Source organism: Lepidochelys kempii, chromosome 14 (genome assembly GCF_965140265.1).
Source record: "Lepidochelys kempii isolate rLepKem1 chromosome 14, rLepKem1.hap2, whole genome shotgun sequence".
Classification (NCBI taxonomy): domain Eukaryota; kingdom Metazoa; phylum Chordata; order Testudines; family Cheloniidae; genus Lepidochelys; species Lepidochelys kempii.
This window is the reverse complement of record NC_133269.1, coordinates 16590822-16616483: the sequence shown is the minus strand read 5'-3', so window position 1 is coordinate 16616483 and position 25662 is coordinate 16590822. Positions and strand designations below refer to the sequence as shown.

The following is a 25662-nucleotide window of genomic DNA, read 5'->3' as shown; positions in this document are numbered from 1 at the left end:
TCTCCCTCAGCCCCACCTTCCGCGCACCCCACGCCCTGGGGCCATTTAAAACAGCCCGGGGCCCCCACTCACCACTGGCAGTGCAGTGGAACTGAGTGGCTTCCTCCCTGCTTGCTGCAGGTGTAGTGTATTAAACTGTTCCGCGTAGGAATGTGCTACTGGTAGCAGTTACTGATACGCTTTAGATGGTAAGAAACTGCCACTATAGTAAGCTGCTACCCGATGTAGCAAATGCCTAAAGGTAGCAGTTTCTTGCACTGTGGGGTATGTGAAATTGCTACATGTAGAAATGTGCTATCCATAGCAGTTACTTATACAAGTAGATTGTAAGAAACAGCTTTTGTAAAAAGATGGTACTTCCCTGATAGGTCACGTTTTCTAGACCTTACATTTTTTTTCTCTCTCTGGACTCTCTCCAGTTTGTCCACATCTTTCCTGAAATGTGGTGTCCAGAACTGGACACAATACTCCAGTTGAGGCCTGAGTAGAGCGGACATCTGAGAGCGATGTTCTGTTTTTTTGCAGCAGCGTTACACCGTTCACTCATATTCAGCTAGTGGTCCACTAGGATCCCTAGATCCCTTTCCACAGTACTTCTTCCTAGGAAGTCATTTCCCATTTTGCATGCTTACAACTTATCATTCACAAACTTTATAATTGTACTCTCTGCCATTATCTCAATCATTGATTAAGATTTGAATAGAAACTTATCCAGAACTGATCCCTGGAGAATCCCACTCGTTATGCCCTTTCAGCCTGTGAATCACTGATAACTACTGTTGGAACTGTTTTCCAACTAGTTTTGCACCCATCTTATTTAGCTCCATCTAGGTTGCATTTCCATAGTTTGTTTATAAGAAGGTCATGGGAGAGACAGTATCAAAAGCCTTACTAAAGGCAAGTTAGACCATGTCAACCACTCTCCCCCCCCCCAATCCACAAGGCTTGTTACACTGTTAAAGAAAGCTATCAGTTTGGTTTTACAGGTGAGACTGCTTGAATTAGCTACATCAGATGTCTTTTTTTAGTAAAGTAGGACCTGTCGGACCTGTTGCAGCTGCAAGCAGCCCAGTCCGACAGATAGCATTTTCATACACATGTGTAAGAGACTGCAACCTGTAGGGATGTGGTGCCTGTAAGACTGCAATCTGATGAAACTAATTTCTACAGATAGCAGTTTCTCACACCATAAGTAGGTGAAACTGCTATCTGTAGCAATTAGCTACATCAGATGGCCTTTTTTAGCAAAGTAGGACCTGTCGCTGCTACATACGTTTCTGGATGGTACAAGGCCCTGGAATCTAATCATAGAATCATCGCAATCCCCAACTAAATCATCCCTTTGTCAAGCCTGACCTTAAAAACCTCTCTAAGGAAGGAGATTCCACCACCTCCCTAGGTAACCCATTCCAGTGCTTCACCACCCTCCTAGTGAAAAAGTTTTTCCTAATATCCAACCTAAACCTCCCCCACTGCAACTTGAGACCATTACTCCTTGTTCTGTCATCTGCTACCACTGAGAACAGTCTAGATCCATCCTCAAATCCCCCCTCACTCTTCTCTTCTGCAGACTAAACAATCCCAGTTCCCTCATAAATCATGTGCTCCAGCCCCCTAATCATTTTTGTTGCCCTCCGCTGGACTCTTTCCAATTTTTCCACATCCTTCTTGTAGTGTGGGGCCCAAAACTGGACATAGTACTCCAGACGAGGCCTCACCAATGTCAAATAGAGGGGAATGATCACGTCCCTCCATCTGCTGGCAATGCCCCTATTTATACAGCCCGAAATGCCATTAGCCTTCTTGGCCCCAAGGGCACACTGTTGACTCTCGTCCAGCTTCTCGTCCACTGTAACTCCTAGGTCCTTTTCTGCAGAACTGCTGCCTAGCCTTTCGGTCCCTAGTCTGTAGCAGTACATGGGATTCTTCCGTCCTAAGTGCAGGACTCTGCACTTGTCCTTATTGAACCTCATCAGATTTCTTTTGGCCCAATCCTCTAATTTGTCTTGGTGCCTCTGTATCCTATCCCTACCCTCCAGTGTATCTACCTCTCTTCCCAGTTTAGTGTCATCTGCAAACTTGCTGAGGGTGCAGTTCACGCCATCTTCCAGAGCATTAATGAAGATACTGAACAAAACTGGCCTGAGGACCGACCCTTGGGGGACTCTGCTTGATACTGGCTGCCAACTAGACATGGAGCCATTGAGCACTACCCGCTGAGCCCGACAATCTAGCCAACTTTCTATCCACCTTATAGTCCATTCATCCAGCCCATGCTTCTTTAACTTGCTGGCAAGAATACTGTGGGAGACCGTATCAAAAGCTTTGCTAAAGTCAAGGAATAACACCTCCACTGCTTCCCCTCATCCACAAAGCCAGCTATCTCGTCATAGAAGGCAATTAGGTTAGTCAGGCATGACTTGCCCTTGGCGAATCCATGATGACTGTTCCTGATTACTTTCCTCTCCTCTGAATGCTTCAGAATTGATTCCTTGAGGACCTGCTCCATGATTTTTCCAGGGACTGAGGTGAGGCTGACTGGCCTGTAGTTCCCCAGATCCTCCTCCTTCCCTTTTTTAAAGATGGGCACTACATTAGTCTTTTTCTAGTCATCCAGGACCTCCCCCAATCGCCATGAGTTTTCAAGGATAATGGCCAGTGGCTCTGCAATCACATCCACCAACTCCTTTAGCACCCTTGGATGCAGCGCATCCGGCCCCGTGAACTTGTGCTCATCCAGCTTTTCTAACTAGTCCTGAACCACTTCTTTCTCCGCATAGGGCTGGTCACCTCCTCCCCATGCTGCACTGCCCAGTGCAGCAGTCTGGGAGCTGACCTTATTCGTGAAGATAGTCAAAAAAAGCATTGAGTACATTAGCTTTTTCCACATTCTCTGTCACTAGGTCGCCTCCCTCATTCATTAAGGGGTCCACGCTTTCCTTGACTTTCTTCTTGTTGCTAACATGCCTAATGTATACACATTAACCCTCACGGGGCACATCGCTATACAAAAAAAGTTGTCTGTGCCTGCAGTGGGGCGGCTTCCCCACTCCGAGAAGCCGGAGGTTAAAAGCAGCCAAGTTAGGCTGTTTGGAGGAAGCAGCCACAGCTGTGGCCAGCTCAGTTAGGGCCCAGCTGGCCCTGATAAGAGGGCTGTGGGCCAGAAGCTGGAGAAGTCTCTCTCTACCCTGGAGTGGGAAGGGGAGCAAGGTACCCAAAGTGGAGCAGTGCTGGGGAAGGGCAAGGGGAGCTAAGGAGCTCCAGCCTGGTAAACTCCCAGGCTGCAGGCCTTGATGAAGGCCTATGAAAAGGTACTGGGGCTGCAGAGGGGCAGACCGGGGATAGGCAAAGGCAGCAGGTCCTAACCCCTTGCCAATGATGTGTGGCCGTGACAGACTGCAGTCTGCCCCAGTGAGCAAGGGTTAGATGATGACTGGCAGTAGCCTCTGAGGCAAGGTGGGTTTAGAGGGTTGGGGGTAGACATAGTAACCATAGTGACTCTATGCTGACATAACTTGAGTTAACACACACTTAAAGTGTGGATATGGCCTTAGGTATATTAAATGTTTGGGAGAGGTAACAGGAACAGGATGAAAGTAGACTAAGATTCATTCAGGTGTTTAGGCTCAAGGCATTGGAACTAGCCTTACTGCACCATACAGGCTCAGGAACAAAAAGGCACATAAAAAGAAGATATTGTTTATTTATTAAAATTTCTTGACTTGAGGGTGTATAACTCATGATTTTAGAATTCTTGTGGTTGTAAAGGTATTTTGGGGTTGTAGATGTGTGCATTATATTTTGAAAGGCAAAACTATGAATGGGTTGAACAAAGAATTAGATTAGTCCCTTAGGATAAGTACATTGGCTAGTAGCCAAGGTAGTCAGGGATGCAGGCCCATGCTCTGCAAGTCCCTAAACAGTCCTTTGACTGCCAGATGCTGGGAGTGGACAGTTGGATGTTTCACCGAGTCATTGCCTGGTCTGATCATTCCCTTAGAAGCACCTGGCATTGGCCACTGTCACAACACAGGATACTAGATTAGGCAGACTATTAGTCTGACCCACGATGGCAGTTCTAATTTTCTGCAAAAATTACAATAGATGTATTTTCCAGGGAGAAAGACGTTATAGGAGATAGTATACTGCCTTTATTGAATATTTGAGAATCAAGTTGTACACAATGGCATGTGGAAAAACACTAAGGGCTAGATTGAGAGGCAAAATAACAGTTGCAAAAATGCAATCCCCATTGGTGGATTGACTCAAAACAAAGTTTTGACACCAGGCCAGAAATTGTCCGCTCTAAAATGAGAAGAAAAAATTAAATTTAAAAATTCAGGGAATCCCAGCAGCAGATAAAACAACTTGGGAAACTGCTTGGAGACTCTATGCAATTAGATACAGTGATAAGGGATTCTTTATTTCTGAGGGGATATATGTAAAATGTTTCACTGAATTAAGTCTCAGGGATTATCTACACTGGCAAGTTAAAGCACTCAACTTGCTAGCACAGGGGTGTGGAAAAATCCCCCCGGAGTGCAGCAAGTTTGAGCGCTTTGAAGTGCTGGTGTGGACAGGCTCAGCTCCCAGTGCTCAGAGCTAATCCCCTCGTCGAGGTGGATTGCCAGGAGCACTGGCACCCACGGCAGTGCTTTGAATTTTGTAGTGTAAACATAGCCTGACAGTAGGCTAGAGAAGACAGAGAAGTTGCATTCACTAGGCATTGGGATGCCTGTGCCTTTAAGAACCCAGCCCTGGGAAGCCAATGCTGAGAGGTGCTGTCCATGAGAGGGGAAATAATAAAAGCCCCTTTGCGCCCCCCCCCCCACCATTTTTGCAAGTACTGGTGTCTCAGTCCCACTGGGGTAACTGTTACTCCCTGTGCCAGGTTTTGCCCTCTGTCAGCACCTCACCCTGAACTTCTCTCCTGCTCCACTCCCCGCCCCCAGCCCTGATTTTGTCCTTTAGCCCGTCTCCTAATCCTGCTTCCAGCTGCTTGACCCCCCTGAGCAGTCAATTTCCACCCCCTGCTCAGACCCTGGCCACCCCCCTGCTCCGATTCGCCCTCTCCCCCTTTTTAACCCATGTCAATAGCAGTCAGCAGATTTTTACAGCTAATAAGGGCAAGGTGAAGGGCTGTGGCTTCAGCAGATGTTACTGAGCATGCTCAGTTCGTGTGACCATACAAAAAAGCCACCTTGCTCAAATAAAAAAACCTCTCTTCCGCCCCCGCCCCACCAAAAACTATTTTGCAAACACTGGTGTCTCAGTCCCACTGGGGTAACTGCTACACCCTGTGTCCCTCCCGGCCTGCCCTGCCTAGGAGCCCCAGGTAAGCGCTGCACCACCACTTCCCCTCCCATCTCCAACCTCCCTCCCAGAGCCTGCACCCCCACCCCCAGCCTATACCCAAACTCCATTCCAGAGCCTGCACCCCTTCCCCCACCTAAACTTCCTCCCAGAGCCCAACCTCTCACCTGTCCTACATCCCAATCCCCTGCCCCAGCCCAGGGCCTGCACCCCAGACCTCCTCCCCCCCCACCCAAACTCCCTCCCAGAGCCTTAGGCGGGTGGGGGGCAGAGTTTTTGGGGTGGCGGGTTGTGGGCACCACCAAAATTTCTACAAACCTGCCACCCCTGCAAGTTGGTCCAGTAAAAGAGATTACCTCAGCCACCTTGTCTGTCTTACTAAATTCCAGTCAGTTACACCTGTGAAAATCTATGAAGGAAATGGGGTGCATAAAAAGGAAAGAACTCAGCTTGACTCAGATCTCAGGTTGCGTTTACAGGGACTGGCAGTTAAAAAATGCAAGCTGAGCACATTTGATACGGAACAATCGAGAGGCAATAAATGTGGGACCCCCGATGCTATTTTTAGTTGTCCGCAGAGTAGAACTGTACTTTAACATAAGGGGTAACGTTTAACTTTTTCTTTCCACCTTATAATGCAGTGAGCTCTGTTGCTGTAGGGGACAGCAAATGCAAATGTGATTAGCCTTCTAATGTCTGTTACTCAAGATTTATATACAAAAAATGCCTGTTCTAAGTGCTTAAAAAATTCTTATGAGTGCCCTGCTGGCCCATCAGGCAGATCATGTGAGTGAATTTAAGGTTTTAAGTGTGACACCATCCACCCTCAGTCTTAAAGTTAACTCCAGTCAGAAAATTCTGCAATCTAATCAAGTCTACTGTTGATAATTCTAGGAAGGTAATAAAGTGGGCAGCTCAGAGTCTCTACCTGAGGAAACCCACTCCTCTCTATTGCAAAGACTTTGACATGTCTCATTAAGAATGTAAGATTTCTGATTTCTCTCATGGCGTAGAAATCTGCTTCAACCTTAACCCTCACGTAACCCGTTAACAGACTTCCATGAGACGTAGGGCATGGCTATACTGCAGTCCCGGTGTGCAATTCCAGCTTGAGTAGACATACCTTAGCTGGCTTGGGTACCAGAGCCATGAAGCTGTGGCAGTACTAGCTTTAGCTCAGGCTGTATGTGCCCACCCAGAACCCTGGATAATTACTCGCAGGGCTAGAGCATGCTGAGATGCACATTGCTGCAGCCTCCGCGCTAGATCAAAGCTAGTGCAGGTATGTCTACACAAACTGCAGTTGTACCTCGGGACTGTACTGTAGACATGTCCCCTGCCTAAGTCACCTTTAAAAATCGGATTTAGGCCTTTTGGAAAATGTTACCCATGAGCTGCAAGTGCAGTGCTGTTGGTAGACTGCATTTCCATTAAAAAGAACAGGAGTACTTGTGGCACCTTAGAGACTAACAAATTTATTTGAGCATAAGCTTTTGTGGGCTACAGCCCACTTCATTGGATGCATAGAATGGAACGTATAGTAAGAATACACACACACACACAGAGAATGTGAAAAGGTGGAGTAAGAGGCTAATTAATTAAGATGAGCTATTATCAGCAGGAGGAAAAAAAACTTTTTTTGTAGTGACAGGTTTCAGAGTAACAGCCGTGTTAGTCTGTATTCGCAAAAAGAAAAGGAGGACTTGTGGCACCTTAGAGACTAACCAATTCGGCTCATGCTCAAATAAATTGGTTAGTCTCTAAGGTGCCACAAGTCCTCCTTTTCTTTTTTGTAGTGATAATCAAGATGGCCCATTTAGACAGTTGACAAGAAGGTGTGAGGATACTTAACACGGGGAAATAGATTCAATATGTGTAATGACCCAGCCACTCCCAGTCCCTATTCAAACCCAGGTTAATGGTATCTAGTTTGCATATTAATTAAAGCACAGCAGTTTCTCCTTGGAGTCTGTTTTTCAAAGTTTTTCTGTTGCAAAATTGCCACCTTTAAATCAGTTACTGAGTGGCCGAGAGGTTAAAGTGTTCTCCTACCAGTTGGAGCTCCCAGAAAGGGATTGAGGCTTAGTGTCTCCAGCAGCATTGCTTGCATGTGTATTTGGAGTTCCCTACTTCCCATGTACTGTGCACCGAGAGAAAAACAAGGTTGGCAGAAGTTAGCCTGCATTGGAGAGGTGTTTGTCATTATACTCTGGGTATACTGGAGGGGGGTTATTTAATATTTTAGCTTCAATTGCCTTGAAATTGGAACTGCAAGTACTTTGAATGGCTTCCAAGGATGTCTGAATTCATTGTTGCTTCTATGGTGCCCATGTCCCTTGGTAACTATTTACAGCAGTGTATGTCTTCACATTTTACTCCTGAGGACTGTCTTTCTCTCTGTATTTTCTTCTTGCAACTCTTTTAACCATCAGAAAGAGCTCCTTGAACCATAATTTTGAAAACCACTGTTCCATCTGGCACTCTGCTGAGTGACTTGGAGTGGATACCTTTTAGAATATCTGGGGAACGAGGATACTTTTCCCTTCTTTGTTGGAAGCACCACTGTGTGTAAATGGTATCTCTCATTGGAGTGTTAGCCTTTATGCAAATCTAAAAAGCTAGAGGTGAAATGGAAGAAAACTTGTAAGTCTAGAAGGCTCACCTGTAAGGTGAGTTGAGGCTGTCCCTTTAGCTTTCTAATGCAAAGCAGAAGCCTTTGGACTTTGGCTGTGAGAAGAAGAAACAGTCAAATTTACTGATATTATTAAAAGGGGGAGACAGCATCTTCCAACACTTGGATGTGTCCATCAGAAAGAAGCAGTCCATCGGAAGCTATTCAGTTTCATGGCCCTGTTGTAGCAGTGAAACATTTGTGGCATAATTGGGGACAATGCAGGAGAGGTTCAGGAGTTAGTAAGGGATGTTATAGGTCAGGATGGAGGTGCCCTGGCAGAGCTGTGATGGTTTAGGAATAGAACACTGAGGGGAGCTACAGGTCAGGATTGTGGTGTATTGGTAGAGCTGCCTGTGTGTGTACAGTACACACAATGGTTGGGGGACTCAGAACCAGAATGGCAAAGGTGGTGCAGATTGAGACCCTTCCTGCACTGTTACCTTGAGTCATTGCAGTCAGTACCTCTCTTCCATGAATATTAAAAATCACTGCCTAAAAGATTAAGAAACCTTGTGTGGCTGTTTCTATATTGTATCTCTTATGTTACCAGTTCCTGCGTTACTTGAGCCCCCCGGTTATTGCAGGGAACTTAATGCTGTTTTCTTCCTTAACATAACAGAAAAAGCACAAATGGACTGCTGGGGGATGGAGACAACGAATGAAAGCTCTATTTGTGAAAAACGTTTTCATCTTTCCTGAGCCAGTTCCCAGGTGGCAAATACATCTCCTGAGTACAAAGCAATGTAGCAGTGCAGGGGCTGCAGAACTTAAGTGCTGGATTTGGCAATTGAGCTTTTATAGCCCAGAAGTCCTGCCCATGGCTTAAATATTTTGTCCTCTTACGAATCTTTTCTTTTTCTTTCTTCCCTTTCATAACAGCCGGCACAGCATTTTGTGTGGGGGAGAGAGGAGAGTTGAAACTCTTTCAGTGAAGCAGCTGAGGTTTTTCCAGGCAATGATGCAATTGTGCTGCATTGTCCCAGTAGCTTTTACACACGAGTCTGCAGTGTGAGCTAGGGGAGTGGCTTTCTGTTTTTCCGGGAATTAGACACATGCATTGAGTATGCACATTGTCACTGGGCTTCATAGAGCTGCTGCGTGTAGGATTCCAGAGCTTGCTTGACATTTTTGTCTTTTAAAACTCATGAAAGGTTTGTTCTAACCTAATAGCTGCCTTTTGAATTCAGCCCCTTCTGTGCTACCTTTGCAGAAAGCCTCTAACAGAACATCTCTTTGGAAATCGCTGATGGAGGAAACTGTCTTACTGCTGCTATTATTAATTGACATTGCAGTAGCATTCTAAGGCACCTCTTAGGATTGGGGTCCATTTTTGCTCGGCATTGTACAAATAGGAGAGACCTGAGGGATGATCTTAGAGATCCTCAGTAGCTGCTATCTTTGGCCCCTACGCTGCCTGATGTGTACAATACAGCAGTGTCACACCTGCATTGCGAACTAGACTTCACCATGACCCGAAGCCAAGCTCTTAGGTTGTAAAAGCTAATGACTGTCATACAAAAGGAAATTTCTATTTTTAACCCAGAGAAGCTACCTTGATGCATGTGCACTTCATTGAGTGGATTGTTCTGCCCTAACTTGGGGTTTGTCAGCTTCTGTCCTAGTATGTAATTGAACAGCAAGACTGTGCAATGTGTTTTTGTGAGATGCTATGCTTCAATGGTGTGAGATACTAACCCAGAATAATTCCCTAGATATTCACTTGCTGGAGTGGCCTCATTTCTGAACAGGACTTTAGAAAAGAAACTGTCAGCCCCAAGTACTTGCTGCCCAGTATTGACTTTGCAGGCTGTAGCATGACACAGCTTTTGTTATGGTCTCAGCTAGAGCTATTTATATATTGCCTTTCAGTGTTACTGTTTCTCTCTCTCCCACCGGCTTCACAAAACAGTACTTCTAAAGAAATGAAAATGGTAACCCTAGCTGGGTATGCTAGTAACTAGACTAGTGTCCAGGTCAGAATTTGGTCTTTTAAGCAACACCAAAAGCCTAGATCCAAACATTGCTGAATGTGGAGGTTTGCAAGCAAGCAGTATCCATTCTTTCGGAATGTTAGGGGTGTTTGGATTCAACCCCGCTGAGGTTTGAGCTGCAAATAGGGTCTGAACCAGTTTGGAGTTTTGATTTAATTCTGTCTCTGAAGAACTTAAACCAGAATAAATTATTTAAATCAAATGCTGCTGTTTTTTCTTTGTGGGGTAAGAACTAAGGAGGTCAGGAAATGCAGAATGTGTGTGTTTGGGGAGCTGTTGATTCAGAGATATTCATGGGGCCCTAAGTGAAGGGGAAGGAACAGCAGGCTTTATTACACTAGCTCAGGGGTTCTCAAACTTAATTGCACCACGACCTTCTTCTGACAACAAAAATTACTACACAACCTCAGGAAGTGGTGGCCTGAGCCTGCCCAAGCCCCACTGCCCCAGGCAGGGGGGCCAAACCCCAAGGGCTTCAGCCCCAGACGGGGCCTGTAACCTGAGCCCCACCACCCAGGGCTGAAGCCCTCAGGCTTCGACTTCAGCTCCGGGCAGTTGGGCTGGGGCTTCGGCCCCACGCCCTACCAAGTCTAATGCCAGCCCTGGTGACCCCTTACAGGTGTGGCATTGCTGCCATCCAGCCAAAGAGCTCTGGGTGTGTTCAGAATTTTAAACCGTTTCATAAATAAAATGCTGTTCAGAAGGTCTGAATAAATGTACATCTTTCCTACCTTTCAAACATATACCACAGGAAATGGGCAGGGTGGAATCTAACCTAACTTGACATGCTGTCTCATTTCTAACTTCCACAGTCTCTGATCCTGATATGTTTGGTTTCAGAGTAGCAGCCGTTTTAGTCTGTATCCGATGAAGTGGGCTGTAGCCCACGAAAACTTATGCTCAAATAAATTTGTTAGTCTCTAAGGTGCCACAAGTACTCCTGTTCTTTTTGATATGTTTGGGAGGAGAACTGGGTAAATCTGCTGCTTAAAAAACAAACAAAACCCAAGCCATTCATTGCCTCTTTTCAATCTAGTATTACAGATTTGCTTCTGAAGCGTGATATATGTTCAGTAAAGTGTGTAAATCTCAAAATCTATGAGTGTGCGTACTGGAGGTAAGACATGCCTTGTAGCTGATGCTTCCAAGCAATGAGACTGGTAAACATGAATGTTTATATCTCATTAAGACATCCCAAGATCAGTCTGCCTCTCTGCTGACTTCTTGTTCTCGTATCGGCTGTTTGCAGCATGTGCTGCATTTGAATAATTGTTCACAATTAGAGGCTAATGTAAATGGCTCTTCTGTAGTCACCGCAGCAGCACATGAGCCAACCAATCTGAAAATGGACATGGTGGCTTTTCAGTTGACACATCTCCTTTTTGCTGTTCTGAAGCTGTTTGTAAGGTGGATTCTTGCTGCAAATTAGCAGTGAGTCTGCCCACGCAACGTTCACCTAATTGGGGGCATATCTTTCAAAATAACAGAACAGTTTAGCTTCCAAGTGCATGTGTGTACTGGGGGAGGGGAATTAATCACGAACAAAGTGATATGTTGGTTAAACAAAACCCTATCGTTTGTTTGAAAAAGGGTTTGGATGGAAATAATCACAAACATGGTTTGGGTAAAACATGTGTAAAGCAGGCCAGTGTTTTAGCAATATTTTTTATTTATGTAGCACTCTTTCCTCCATCTCTCAAAGGTGAGTAAACCTAATTAGCTGTACTGAACAGATGAGGTAAAATATTTAAATATCTGTCCATGTTGATCTGACCATCCAACTTTTGTGTTAACAGCTTTTCTTTGACTTGTCCTAGGAGGTAGATCAGTTCGGGTGCAGTTCAAATCACTTTCTTGCTGTGCTTTGCAATGGTGTCTCACTTGTCAGATGGGCAGATGCTAGATGACTTTTTATGATCAGATTTACTCACCAAACTGAGTGCCGGAATCAGAGCAATCCAGCACAAGGGTAGAAAGCCCTTGCATAATAACTGGCTGCTTCTCTCTCTGCTCTTAAGCCAGAGTGTATGTACTTCAAAATTCTTTTTTGCTTCAGGTTGATGGATGTGCTACAAGAAAAATTTGTCCACATCCCAAGGCAGAGTGATATTTAAACCATAAAGTAATAGCAAAGGTAATGAATCCAAAGAGTCAAGACTTCAGAGGCTGAAAAATTTCCCCAACTCGCTCTCAAAGCTCATGGCCAGATTTTCTCTTTTACAATAAATCTTCTCTGTTGTTCCAAAAATGTTTCCTAATACAATATCTGCAGATTGTCTCCCTGCCCTTCCCCATCCAGATTTTAATTGACACTGCCAAATAAATATTACCTTCACTTCTAGATGTTGACTCAGGTATCTGAACCAGACTTGAGGCTTCCACAGCTGTGTTCTTCAGTCCCATTCAAATCAGGATACTATTACCAAATTGGCCTGGGTTTCTGGGCTAAGTAGGTGGGGTGCAGTACCCTTTCCCTGTCTTTCGGTACCGTCTGATCAGTCGTGGTTGGGATGTCTAGCCTTTTTTTCAGAATAGGTTCTTGGTAGGTTCTGCTGTTGCTGTGCCAGTGTTGAGACAGCCTTACCGTGGAAAAAAGTGCTGACCCATATACAGGTGAAATGGTGTTTCTGCCTCTATACTAACCATCTTCTTCCTGTGTCTATCTTTGTAAACAGAAATGTTGTGTATATTTTTTTATCTTAGTTAAGTAACATAGTGCCATCTAGTGCTGGTCTTAAGAATTAAAGAGAACCATGATTAAAGAGAGCATGTAGGAGAGAGACGACTTCAGTTGCCCTGCTCTTTTAGGAGAACACTTGCTTCTTGAACCTGTCCCCTCCTAGCAGCAGGGCACTTGATAGGAAGAGATTCGTTAGGTCTGTTTTGATGTGGCTTGGGTGGCTAGGCAGTTGATTTCCCCTTCCTATTTTTCAAATAAAGAATAGCGCTTTCATGCTCTCGTGCTGTCACGTGTTCCCTTTGTACATGCTTGGAAGGATGGATTAGATTGGTATTGGTAAATGTCAGTAAACTTCCGTTTCACTGTATATACACACAAACTGGTGAAAAGACATTTTCATTGATGATTGAAATATACAGATAGGCAAACTAAGAAAAATGCTGCATGAGAACCTATTAAAGTTTAATTTAAGGATATTTACTTTGTGTATTTTTACATGTGATGTAGACAACTTGTGTTTTTAACAGTTATAAAACTTTAACTTTTTGAATCCCAGTGTCTTCTATCATTGAATACTTGTCTGACCCTCCCATAATTTCCTGCAACTGTGGAAATTTAAATTGCTAAAAATAAAAATGCTTACAAATATTGATGTTCTGTCAAAATTATAATATGAAAATACATTGAATTCTGCCAAATCTGTATTATATCTTCTTCTCTCCTCTCCCCCCCCCACCACACACATACAGAAATGTATGAATGTGTGTATGAATTAAAATATATAAACCCATATTTGGGGATGGGGAGGCAAGACTATATATAAAAATAGCAGGTCTTCAAAAGATCCATGTTTTCCTGGAGAAGAATGAATGTTTTTATAATCCTTTTTCTCCAGGAAAGCTCGATTTCCTTGCTATAGAGCGTGGCATGTACACAGTTTATAATTAAAACTGATGCGTGAACTTTCTCTCTTCTGAGCTGCTGCTATACAGTAGTCTGGAAAGGTTGAGAGCCCTAATGTAGAGTACTGATCAGTCTTGTTTGCCTTGCCTTTGAATAGTTGCAACTGAGAAGACCCAGAGAAAGACAGCAAAATGGTTACTGTACTATGGGTAATATGTTGATAGGAAAGACTGAGCTTGTTTAGTCTGAAGAGAAGAAGAAGAAGAAGGGACTTGAGCAACAGATACAATTTAAACCAATCACATGCTCCACGAATTTAAAACTTCCAGATATTTCTTCATGAAATGTGGAGGTCGCCTGTCAAGCATGCCATCTAGGGAGATTAGAAAGGCTGATGGTATGGCTGGAGTTTAAAAAGATCAGTCGAAGTGACCATCCTAGAACACTGGCAGTTATGTAAGCTAAAGACAGTATTATGGAGTTAGCTATTCAAATCTGTTTTTTCATAATATCTGCTGATCAGCAGTAAGTGTTAGGATTCCCTCATCTCAATTCCCTCCCCTCCCCTCTCTCCACTGCATGTTATTTCATAAATGACTCTTGGTAGGTAGGAAGTGTTATGGAGTGCATATGGAGGCAGAATACTAAACCAGGTGGGCCTATAATTTGATCTAACACAACTTGTGAGTGTTTCGTTGGGAGAATCCTTTTGCAAACTGTTCCATGTCTAAAATGTAAAACACAGTTCATACTGCTTTGTTGTAATTGGCATGTCTTGTGGCTTTCTTACTGAAAAATGCCTACTTTGTGATGCTGTTAGAAATTATAAACAGGTTCAGAGTCTGCTTCCCTAATGACTAGGGAAACTGTACTGTATTAAAGTCCATTTTTAGTGGGGATTTCATAATACAAAAAGGGAGGGAGGCAGTTGGGCTACCTAACTCCCCTGTATGCATTTTGAAAATCTCCTCTGTGGATTATCCAGTCATTATGGAATCTTTTTTTACATCTGTTAAAGAAGCCGCAAGTGGAGGCATGTTCTCTCATGTTCTCCCACAGTGCGTTTCAAGCTATGACACTTTTTGAGGTAGCTGTCCGCTGTCTCTGGGTGGGTGGGTGTTTTAAAACAACTGATCCTTGGGCACTTTGTAAATCTGTTTAATTTTAGCAGAGCTCCTTCGGAATGGGTCTGCTGGCCCTGAGCATCACCTGAAGTCTCTAGTGTGGCTCCAGGCTCAGCCACAGAAGAGAACATGTTTACATCTGTCTCAGCTCTTGCCCACCTGAGGTTACATTCCAGTGTCACCTCCTGTAAAACAGTGTTTTGCATTGTTCACTTGGCTTTCTGGCCAGCTCCTGTATGCTTTTGAATTGATTTGGAAAAAAAATGTAAAATCCCCTTGTGCTTTAGGAGAGTCGTAATGTTTGCCTGCTTTTCACTTAAACATGGAGTAAGCACTGTCTAGTGAAAACCACTTTAGGACTTAAGTAGGGAGCTGAGCATTCCCAGATGATGGACCCTGAGAAATAGTCAGTTGGAAGGTCCAGGATACCTTGTATGTGAGATCATTAATGCAGGATATCTCTGCCAAAGATTTTTGTGTTTAATAAAACAAACAAACCCTTCCTACATCTTTAACAAGAGGCTTTCGGTTACAGTACTTTGAGATACCTGGGTGAGAGGCACTTTGTAAAAGTGTAAAGTGTTCTCTGTCCCCACTTTGCAGATTAGACAAATTACTGTGCCTCAGTTTCCTAAAATCACACTAACCCAGAGTCAGAGGTGGGAACACAACTCAGATCTCCTGTTCTGTTCTGATCTCACACCTTGAATCAGGAAGCTGCCTCCTAGTGTCTTGTCAAACACTTAGGGCTTGCCTACACTTAAAATGCTGCAGCAGCACAGTTGTAGGGCTTCAGTGAACTCGCTACCTATGCTGACGGGAGTGGGTTCTCCTGTCAACATGGGCAACCCACCTCCCCGAGAGGCAGTAGGTAGGTTGATGGGAGAATTCTTCTAGCACTGTCTACACTAGGGTTTTAACTGCGTCGCTCAGGGGTGTGGATTTTTCATATTCCTGAGTAATGTAGTTATACTGACCTAATTTCCTAGTCTAGACCAGACCTTAATCAGGGAGCGATCTGGAGCCTTATTCCAGGAGGGTACAATATATTTCAAATAGACTGTGGTCCTTTCAACTTCCTGATAGTAGACCAGACTTTGAGCTTCTCACCTGGAATAGGTTGCAGGTGAGCCTCAGAGTAGATATTTGTGCCCTGTAGGAATAATCTGGAGATGCCACTGCCTATAACTCATCAATCAATCAATGGGGAGCATCATTGACTCTCTTGTGTAGTTTAATAGCTCCCAGCTTGTTATAATCTTCTGACTTCAGCCCCATTGGGTTATAAGATTCCAGTTTCAGGCAGTATTTGTTCTTTCCAGTGGTCTGATTAGCTTCCCTCCATAAACCCCTTTCCCCAACTACACAACCATCCACCCCTTCAGGACATGCTGTGTTAGGAGTGAAGCTAATCTGAACCACTTCTAGGATTGTACAGAACGCTGACCCAAAACCTGTGGGTGGTTGGTGACAGGAGGATTTCTGGTTGATCCTCTTAATGTTCAAAATTATCCACAAAATTTTCAGCTCTCCCAGTTTCTCCCATAGTCATGAAGTTGAAGGGCAGAAAGGGGACTTATCATCTAATCTGACCTCCTATGTATCATCGGCCTCTAAAGCCACCTAGCACTCACTCACTAAACTCACCTTTCTCCCTTTTCCCAAATTTTTTGGCAAATGTTTCCTATATGATACAGTAGGGTCCGTGTAACACAAGTGCCTCTCTGAAGCTTATGCTCAAATAAATTTGTTAGTCTCTAAGGTGCCACAAGTACTCCTGTTCTTTTTTTCTAAAGGGAAGTAACTTAAAGTACAAAGGGGGAAAATAGAGCATATGCCATGAAATAGAACACATGCTGTACAAGTATCTCTGACATAACATTACTAGCTACGCATTATTATTAAATCCCATTGGGAACTTCTGTTTCAGTAGCTCCTGATGCTTCAGACCAAACTTGGAATCTTCATTGTCTAACTTTATGCATTCAGACCTATGTTTCGGGCAGCTAAATAGCTGTGTTAAGCACTGAAGTGTTTAATTTAGGCACCTATATATGAATTTAAACACTTGGAACTAAAACAGCAGTTTAGCAGGATCAGTGTGGATTTTGGTGACTAAAGTTAGAAAATTTAAAGATTGGAAATTCAGTCCCAGTTGCTGCTCTATTTAGCATCTTTAAATTTGGATTTAGGAGTCTCATTTTAGTAGCCAAATTTTGAAAACATGGCCCTTACCTCCCACCCATCTTCTTGTGTGTCAAAGATGAGAAAATTATGGATCTAAGTGAGCAAGTCACCGTAAAGACTTGCAAGGAGACCCGCTCCTCCCATATTAGCCCAAAGACACAAAACCAAGGTCACTTATATTCAAGCATTGTTACCTGCCCAATTTAGGGCTCGCTCACGCGCGCGCTCTCTCTCTCTTCCTTCCCCTTTGGGTACAATGCCCCTCTATGGGTTAACGGGACCTTGTCCCAATAAAGGAGCCTTTATCACACAGTAAACATTCTTTAATTGTTGTTAAATGCATGTACAAGTTTATCAGCAGAATACACACACACCAAGCATCTAATGCTCACCACTCCTAATAGAGCAGACAGATGTCTCTCAATGTCCAGTCAGGATCCGATCTCGTCCAGGGTTGTGGCTTCCACAGTCTTTGGTCTTGAGCTGTATCCCAGAGTTAAGTTCCTACAAGCTTGTTTCCTGTCCCTCATTATATAGTTAACATGGCATTTCCCTTATCTATGCCATAACCAATTATTTTACTCAAAGCATAGCTATGCAAAAACACTAGCCAGTCATTTTCACTATATGAAAATTCACATGCCTAAGACTGCCTACTCATTAGCATTTGTGGTTTTCAAAGTTAGCAAAAACTTCTCAAGGTCTACTTATCTTTGTTTCATTAGTGGAATAAATTTGCACCAGCAAAACCTTATACTTTTTATTATTGGGAAGAAGCTGCAGAAACTCGATGATAACTTGTGCATTCTCTCCCATTCTCATGACATTATGAATATATATCTATCCCTGTTCGTAATGCTGCAGCTGATATTTTTCTATCTGTCTGTCAAGGCCGAATTCTCCTGACTCTGTAGTTTTTTGTTTTCAACTTATGGTGGCTAAACATAAAAGATGGCTGCAGGTTATATTAAGTCCATACACAAGAAGGCTGTGGGTCATGTCAAGGCCAGGCCTCTCGTTCTAACATTTGGTGACATCCACACACTTTAGAATAGTGATGTCTGAATTAAGATAGATTGGGGCGGGGGGGGGGATAGCTTTTTTTGGAGGGGAGGTTGGAAGAAAGGGGTGGAATGCATGTGCTCCAGTGGATTCTGGAATCTCATTAAGGATTTTTTTGGAAAGGCAGCAGATTGAGGAAGGAGGGTATTTATTTGCTATCCCTGTAGCACCTCACCAGCAGGGAGAAGAGGGTTAATTACATTGAATAGCTTCACAGCTGACTGTCAGAGTAGCTGCCTACTTGGGAAGGAAGCACTGCTTCTAGCACAACCCCTTTGGAAAAAGCTTGGCTTTCATGAATTTTTAACTGCGGAAGAGGCATCGTGTTTGGGGGATGGAGTTAATTGAAAAGTGGGGCAAGAGAGAGTTGGAGGATGGGGGTAAGGGGACTGAAAGAATGAACAAGGCAGATTCAGGTCCTCGTTCCCTGGTGTTATCAGGGAGAGCGCTGCAATACTTCATTACCTGTTGCTGCAGTAGACTCTTTCCCAAATCTTTGTTGCTAACTTGATTTTTTTTCTCTTCCCTAGCCTTGGAACTACAGGTTTCCATGGCAACTTCAGAGGTGCTGAGTATATGATACCCCTTAAAAATAGAAATGCAACATGGGGATGGTTGGCTATTTTCAACTGGGGCAGTGACCTGGAGAGACATCCAGAGGAAGCACATTAGTTTTTAATTTTTGATATGGGTACAACATGTTGATTTGTTAAGGTCTGCATTCCGTGCAGGAAACCCTGTTTGGAGGAGACTAAAACCATGGACATTAGAGCTAGGAAAAGTCAACAGACAATCCAAGCTCTCTCTCCCCGGTCAGGGCAGGACTGAATAAATAAAGATGAGGACTGAAATGGATGGTGACACAATAAAGCTACTTTATCCTCACTTAGCCTCAAGCTTTTCATGGAAAAGGAGATTCTGGAACAATGGTAAATTCTAAGTGTAACTGATTCTTTCTCTCCTCGTCTTTCATTTCACTAACAATGAAAGCTTATCATCCCCCCTGCCCCCCTGCACAAAATGTACTTGTCCACCCTTTCTTTAGGTGTCTGAGCAAGATTTACATGTATTTAGCAAGAGTGCTTGAAACTGATCTTTTAAAGGCCATGACACAAGATGATGGCGTGGGGTGGTGCAAAGCACCAGGCCATGTGAGAGGAAGGAGAAATAAATAGAGATAGCCATCAGGCCAGTGCAAGTCACAATTGGCTTACTAGCATTCTTGATGATAATATCATTTACTCAATTTCACTTCAGACCAAACTAATAGAAATAGTTGCAGTAAGATAAAAGTCGGATGGAAAGAACTGATTCACTCATCTAGCCCATCACCATGCCAGACAGAACGTAACTGTTCATATTTTCTAGAGTTTCTGCTAAAAGCAGGCAGTCTCTGCTTTGTTTTTCAGGTGTGGGAGGAAAATGCCTTGCATTTTCTTTTTATGAAAGGCTGCCATCTGCCCTTAGGTTCTAAAAAGGATCTTTCTTATTCTCTTCTCACTGCTGCTCCTCCATGTTAACATTTATATTGCCAGAGTTAATTCTCATTGCATATAATAAAATATGCATACTCAGACACTAACTAGTGGGTATAATCAAGACTGGTTATTTTCTCCCCACCTTTTTATTGCAGCACACTCCTGTTCTGGTCATATCTGCTAACTACATATTATGTTTGTGTTACCTGAATTTTTTTGCTGGTGAAAGGTGATGGACAGCCTTGGAGGCTGGAGTCTCAGCTTGGGTTGCGTACAGGGCAAGTTGCCTTCTTATTGTCATCCCTGCTAGTTTCCAAACTCCTAAATTGGAGAGCATCTCTGTAAGGGTATAGTTCAATCTCCAGGACCCATTTGGTCAGTGGCTCCTCTCCTCTGAGCCTACAAGAGGTGTAGCTGTGGTGCCTTTTTGTGATGTGGGTGCCCGTCCATTAGTAGCTGAAAAGAAACAATTAACTTCCCATAGGATACATTTGTTCTTAATACTGTTGCTTGTTTCTCCAGGTTAAGCTTGTTCTCTAGCTTGCAAATCTCACTTCATCCTGAGCAGAGAACAGACTATTATCATATGTGACAGTGTTGCCTGCTTATCCTGAAAACTTGCTCTGCAGCTGCCGCTCTTCATGGTTGTCTTTTTTTTTTTTTCCCCATGCAGAAATACTTTTCACTTTATTCCTGTGGAAACTGTGAAGTTAAAATATCCCATCACTGCCCCAAGGGGCGAAAAGGCAAATGTCATGTATTTGTGTATATATGTGTGCATGTATTTTCCCCTGTATTTTGATTAGATAACAAGTGACCACTTAGACTCCTCCTCTTCCCCCCCCCACCCCCCAAAAAAAAATCTGTGGAGAAAAAAGAAAAGGAGTACTTGTTTGTGGCACCTTAGAGACTAACCAATTTATTTGAGCATGAGCTTTCGTGAGCTACAGCTCACTTCATCGGATGCATACTGTGGAAACTGCAGAAAACATTATATATACACAGAGACCATGAAACAATACCTCCTCCCACCCCACTGTCCTGCTGGTAATAGCTTATCTAAAGTGATCATCAAGTTGGGCCATTTCCAGCACAAATCCAGGTTTTCTCCCCCTCCGCCCCCCAACACACAAACTCACTCTCCTGCTGGTAATAGCCCATCCAAAGTGACAACTCTCTACACAATGTGCATGATAATCAAGGTGGGCCATTTCCTGCACAAATCCAGGTTCTCTCACCCCCTCACCCCCTTCCAAAAACCACACACACAAACTCACTCTCCTGCTGGTAATAGCTCATCCAAAGTGACCACTCTCCCTACAATGTGCATGGTAATCAAGGTGGGCCGTGTCCAGCACAAATCCAGGCACACACACACAAACTCACTCTCCTGCTGGCAGTAGCTCATCCAAACTGACCACTCTCCAAGTTTAAATCCAAGTTTAACCAGAACGTCTGGGGGGGGGGGCGGGTAGGAAAAAACAAGGGGAAATAGGCTACCTTGCATAATGACTTAGCCACTCCCAGTCTCTATTTAAGCCTAAATTGATAGTATCCAATTTGCAAATGAATTCCAATTCAGCAGTTTCTCGCTGGAGTCTGGATTTGAAGTTTTTTTGTTTTAAGATAGCAACCTTCATGTCTATTTCCACCTTGATTATCATGCACATTTGTAGGGAGATTTCAGAGTAACAGCCGTGTTAGTCTGTATTCGCAAAAAGAAAAGGAGTACTTGTGGCACCTTTGGATGAGCTATTGCCAGCAGGAGAGTGAGTTTGTGTGTGTTTGTGTCCCCCGGGAAAAAGCGGGGGGTGCGTGAGAGAGCCTGGATTTGTGCTGGACATGGCCCACCTTGATTACCATGCACATTGTAGGGAGAGTGGTCACTTTGGATGAGCTATTACCAGCAGGAGAGTGAGTTTGTGTGTTGGGGGGCGGAGGGGGAGAAAACCTGGATTTGTGCTGGAAATGGCCCAACTTGATGATCACTTTAGATAAGCTATTACCAGCAGGAGAGTGGGGTGGGAGGAGGTATTGTTTCATGGTCTCTGTGTATATATAATGTTTTCTGCAGTTTCCACAGTATGCATCCGATAAAGTGAGCTGTAGCTCATGAAAGCTCATGCTCAAATAAATTGGTTAGTCTCTAAGGTGCCACAAGTACTCCTTTTCTTTTTGCGAATATAGACTAACACGGCTGTTACTCTGAAATCTGTGGAGAAAGTGTCTCATTCTGGTGGTGAAATTCCAAGCATAACCAAAGTACTAGCTTGAAAATTTAGTTATATTCAAAATGTAGACACTTGTTGATTTTAAGCATATGAGTGTGTGTCCTATTTCAGAGAACTCTCTGAGGACTTGTATTGCTGTTTTGTATAAAATAAACACACAGGTTATATTGTTTGAGTACCAACAGAGCTAGTTGTTCAAAAAACAATCTCAATAGCATTTCTGTTAAGGAAAGATTTGCCATTTATGGCTTCAAAATAGATTGCTACTTTACCTGACACAGTTCTTGGCACTTGTGACTATTCTGAATCATCCAAACAAATTGCTCTGCTTTGATCTGTAACATAGAGGGTGGCTGTCTGAGAGGAAATCTCATTAGCTTTAATGAGTTAAGTGGTTAAATCCCCATGTATCACAATGAGAATTTAACCCTTGCATATCCAGAATAGTCTACAAAGACCAGTAGAAAGAAAAGGAGTACTTGTGGCACCTTAGAGACTAACCAATTTATTAGAGCATAGATCACCAGTAGGTACTTTTTTAGAAGTTGTGCATATAGTAACAACTCCGGTTTTAAAACTGGAATAAATTGTTTCATAAATATCAGCTGTTAACTTGCTGCTAAAAGTAAGTGATTAAATGATTTGTATTCCTCCCACCCTATTGTCAGAAAGAAGGACAAAGTGTTATCAGACCTGGAAAGAGATGTTGCAAACTAACATTTCTCTGCTAAAATTAGGATGGTGCCTTTTTGGCTGTGGATTTGCTGCAAAGCTCAAAGTCAGGTATATTACACGATGCTGAGTGCTGTCAATCTGGGACAAAGCATCTGATTAGTGGAAAGACATGGCTGAATGCCACAGCTACTCAAGAATAGCAAAGCCAGGTGCCTATTCAAGGAATTGCGATTTCAGGTTCCTACCGGCATTATCAAGGCATGTGACTTGAATGCAGAAACCTCATCACGGTATTGATTTTCAAAGAGAAATATAGCAAATGAGATGTAGGTTTAAAAGTACTCTAAATATTTTGTTACATAGTTTTAACTGCGGGGCCTGTACTTCAGTTGAAGACAGCATTGGTCTGCTCGGCACAAACAGAGGAGGAGAAGGAGAGGAAACTTGAGTGAGTTGAATATTGGATATTCACGAAAAGGCACCCTATTTTTAATCTTTTTTTCTTTGATTTGGTTTTCTCTGGGATTTGGTAGCCTTCCGTGTAATGGCAGATTTTCTAAATATTATGATAGGATATCGGGTGCTGGAATCTTGCATGCAGATGTAGCACTGTTTTGCTCACTCATCCTGGCAACCAAACCAGGTGAATCTTATTGGCTGCACTAGAGACATATAAAATCGTTGAGTTTTGCTTAGGGCAGAGAGTTTTAGAATCCGGGACAGAGACAGGCTGCAGACAGCACCTCTAGTGCATTGCATTATAGGAAAAAGAAAAGGAGTACTTGTGGCACCTTAGAGACTAACCAATTTATTTGAGCATGAGCTTTCGTGAGCTACCAGCAGGAAAGTGAGTTTGTGTGTGTATGGGGGTGGGGGGGATGTGAGAACCTGGATTTGTGCTGGAAATGGCCCACCTTAATTATGCACATTGTAGGGAGAATGGTCACTTTGGATGAGTTATTACCAGCAGGATAGTGAGTTTGTGTGTGTGGTTTTTGGGAGGGGGGTGAGGGGGTGAGAGAACCTGGATTTGTGCAGGAAATGGCCCAACTTTATTATCATGCACATTGTGTAAAGAGTTGTCACTTTGGAAGGGCTATCACCAGCAGGAGAGTGAATTTGTGTGGGGGGGTGGAGGGTGAGAAAACCTGGATTTGTGCTGGAAATGGCCCACCTGATGATCACTTTAGATAAGCTATTACCAGCAGGACAGTGGGGTGGGAGGAGGTATTTTTTCATATTCTCTGTGTATAAATAAAGTCTGCTGCAGTTTCCATGGCATGCATCTGATGAAGTGAGCTGTAGCTCACGAAAGCTCATGCTCAAATAAATTGGTTAGTCTCTAAGGTGCCACAAGTACTCCTTTTCTTTTTGCGAATACAGACTAACACGGCTGTTACTCTGAAACCTGCATTATAGGAAGGCTCTGAAGATGAGGCTGTTTTTGTTTAAGTTAACAGTGAAGAAAAATCCCAGGAAAGGGTATATATTCAGGCCACTTTGTTCATGAGTTTGTGTGTGTAAACTGTTTGGAGCAGGCTGGGAACAATATTTGTTTACAACTTTTTATTGTAATAAGTTTCTGAAACGTTTAAGTTCAATCACTCTTGCTTGACATAACATCCTGTCACCATTAGGGATCCACCAGACACTATATTTATAACAAAGAAGTGTGATTTAGTAAGTAATGTTTAATTTATGTTATGGTGTTTTTCAACACCAGTGTCATTGCAATTAAATTATTCTAATGCATGTTAAAATATAAGCGTAAATGGTACACTTTGAATAACAGAATAAGTTAATTCTTTAGGATATCAGAGTGCAGTTTATGGCTGAGTATTTATTGGAATGTAAACACTGTAATCACCTGTGGTTTATTGTTAAAATAACTATGTACTTGTAGTACCTTTTCACTGAAGAATTTCTAACCGCTTTACAAAACTTAACCCTCACTACTCCTGAGAGTTTGGGGGAGGAGATGGAGGAAATATCACCAACAGACATAAGAAATTAACATGCTCAAAGATATACAGTGGTAGAGCGTTCTGACTCCCAGTCCCGTTTTAACCATTCAACTCATTATAGTTAATTGTGTGTGTTACTTTATGGGTTTTCAGTAAAATATGACCCTACATAGTAGGATGTTTGGTTCCAGCACTTGCCCTTAGATTACAAGTTTCTGACTAAATCGCTAATCCAAACCTCAGGCTACAGCTTGGATTTCCACCAAATGCCAATGAAGCAGTATTGAATTTTGGGATAGAGATTGATGGGGAAAAGCAGTTCATAGCTTCCAAGGTCAGAAGGGACCATTTGTCTGACCGCCTGTATAATTTAAGCCATAGAACATCCCAAAATAATTCCTTGAGCATATATTTTTAGAAAAACATCCAGTCTTGATTTTAAAGTTGTCCGTGAAAGGGAATCCCCAATAACCCTTGGCAAAAACAACGAGGAATCTGGTGGCACCTTAAAGACTAACAGATTTATTTGGGCATAAGCTTTCATGGGTAAAAAACCCCCACTTCTCCACGAAAGCTTATGCCCAAATATATCTGTTAGTCTTTAAGGACTCTTCATTGTTTTTGTGGATACAGACTAACACGCTACCCCTCTGATACTTGGAACCCTTGGCAAGTTTTTTCCAGTGTTTTGATAGATGATGCAGTGTTAAAAGTTTGTCTTGAAAGTAAGATGCTAATCAGTAGTTCTGTCCTCAATTCTTGTAGATCCCAGAACACTTGTCCAAAAGGGCTGTAATGGTATTTAACACATTTTCAGGGATGAAAATGCTGTACAGACAATAGTTAACATGCCTTTGCAACACCTCTGGAAACTACGTTGGTATTCCCGTGTTTAACTGAGATTGTGATCTGTCTAAGGCTGCATTAGATCATTGGCAGAACTGGGGTTAGAATTCAGAAGTACCTGTCTCTTACTACTACATTTTAGTCCGCCAAACCACGTTGCCTCATCCCCTCCCTGCCTCAGTTCAGTGAGTTCTGATGCCCAAGGCTGTGTGTGAACTATTGCTGAGCATGTAATGGTTGTTCAGCTACTCCATTTGCTGCCACAGTCGCTTTGGAAGTAATTTCTAACTCATTACTGTAAAGTGCTTTGAGAAGTTTGAAGGGGGATATACATGAACAAATCTTAGCCTCTGCTTTTAATGGTGTGTTCTGATACAAGAATTTTGTTTTGCCTGGACGATGGGACTGCTGAGTGAAACAGAAGGCATAAACAATGTCTCGTATATTGTAGATGATAACGTCTTAAAAATTTTTTGCTGCAGGGCTAGAGAATCTCTGCACTTGACTGGTTTTAAGGGGAGTGTGTGCTGTGAT

At 43.1% G+C, this 25662-nt stretch overlaps 1 protein-coding gene across 1 annotated transcript in view; it reads left to right on the top strand.

Moving 5' to 3' along the window:
• UBE2O (ubiquitin conjugating enzyme E2 O) overlaps positions 1 to 25662 on the top strand; it is a 92781-nt gene that overhangs the window by 25958 nt on the left and 41161 nt on the right. The window lies entirely within an intron of this gene.